This window comes from Penaeus vannamei, chromosome 31 (assembly GCF_042767895.1).
Source record: "Penaeus vannamei isolate JL-2024 chromosome 31, ASM4276789v1, whole genome shotgun sequence".
NCBI lineage: Eukaryota > Metazoa > Arthropoda > Malacostraca > Decapoda > Penaeidae > Penaeus > Penaeus vannamei.
In genome coordinates this window covers 27,776,467-27,778,678 of record NC_091579.1, presented here as the reverse complement: position 1 = coordinate 27,778,678, position 2,212 = coordinate 27,776,467, and positions in this window count along the sequence as shown.

Here is a 2,212-nt window from a genome sequence, read left to right as displayed (position 1 = left end):
AAATGTCTTGTTTTCTTCCAGTCCCAACGGTCGCGTGGTGAGGTGTGAGTTGCCATTCCCCTAATTTTATAGGAGGGTAAGGTGAAGAAAGTTTCTGTCACGAGATTGCAAGAATGGATTTTTTTTCTCGATATTTTTGAGTTTTTATCTTTTTATTTCTTTTTTGAGAATATGTATTAAAGCGATCACGAAACATTCGCTATTTCTAACACACGCATATACACGGGTCCTTCCCCACTCCCTTCGCCACCGCTCCAGATAACACCACCTTCATTAACTTTAATCATTCGTCTCGAAAGTTCCTTCACCTTCCATTTATTTTAGTTTTACTCATTCTTGGATCTACTTCATGTTGCCTACCATTAGAACAGGCGGCAATTGGGTAGTAATGTGGGGATTAACTATACCTCGGGGAGCGGCCGCTAGGTGTATTGGCCTAGAATTTCACCTGCAATAAAACCCTACACAGTACCAAGACTCTACGAAGGAGGAGGAAGCGGAGTACTTGATGATGAGAGAACATAAATTGCCAAAGAATTATGAAGAAATTGCTTCCATTCTACCTGCTGCAAGTTTTGTGACATGCACTCGGCATTCCATGTTTTTTGCGCCACAGTTTTTCGATGTGATTGCCTCAGTTTATCATTTGAATACATATATGAATAAATATATCTGTCTATCTATATAAATGCGCGACACACACACACATACACACACATACATATATATATATGTGTGTGTGCGTGTGTGTGTTTGTGTATATGATATATATATGCACAGTACTCACACACACATACATATATTATACTTAATATTCAGTTACTCCCTTGCTAGCCGTCTTTCAGTGTGGTGTGTGCGCGTGCTTTGTGTTTCGCTATCGCCATTAATTTAGATGTTTGGAAGAAATCTCATGCCATTCTTGCAATGCAGTTAAAAATAAAAGGGGAAAAAACTAAAGCCACGCACATTCGAACGCAGAGATAGTTATTTTGCGATAATTATGGGTGTCAAAGAAGTTTTTCCCACCATTACCTAACCTTAATACTCTGAAGCTATTTATTCACTCCAGAAAAGTCCTAATAAATGCAAAGAGGAGGCTTATGATGTGCTTCGACTCACATAGTGCTTACATGAACTGAGTTACACACTTTCGTTGTTTCAGGGGAAAATTATACATATATTTTTGGCTCTCTGTTTGTCCGGTGAGGAACTCTTGAGTCGATTCGATTTCTATTCTCATTGTGGCTGTTTGCTTTTTAAGTTTTGTACACAAACCCAAACACAGTATACATACATACATATATATATGTGTGTGTGTCTATACACACACACACACACACACACATATATATATATATATATATATATATATATATATATATGTATATTATAAATATATATATATATATATATATATATATATATATATATATATATATATATATATATATATATATACTCACACACACATACACATACACACACACAGAAACACATACACACACATGCACACACACGCATACATACACGTGCGCACACACACAGACACACACGCAGATATGTGTGTATGTATATATATGTATATATATATAAATATGTATCTATATACATATATGCACACACATACAAACAACGTAAGAGAGCCACCAGATGTGAACCGTGACATAAGAAGTTAGGCTTGAGAGCAGGGGAACGAAAGGAGTCTTTACTGGAGGGTTTATTGGGGAAGGTGATGTGAAATCCCACGAGAGATCCGTGGCCCGGGTACCAAGGGCGGAGCGGTGACGAGCGAGATCGTCGTCTGTCTCCTGTTTGCTGTGCTGCATCTTTTGTCTGCCTCTGCTGTCTGACGAGACGTCCTTTTATGCAGCTGTTCCTTGCGAGGGCGTATGCTTGATAAGAGGTGCTAAGTGGGAACCATCCAGCATTCGAGCTTATCTTTGACATCGCTCGGCCACGCAAAAGGTTCGTCCTCGAGCTGTCTGTAACGTCTTATGATGGCAAGCTCAACTAGGCTTCTACAGATGGTTGCTGGTGATCCATGGTCCCAAAGTTTGTCGTATGCCAGAGTAGTGGTATGGTGATTTCGCAGTGAGGTGCAAATTCAGTAGCCAGAAGGGTTGCAATGTCTTCAGGGGATGAAATATGTGGACCAGGCCGGGAAAAGGGCTAAAGAGAAGGATAAGTTACTCGTCAGTAAACTTACTAAGTA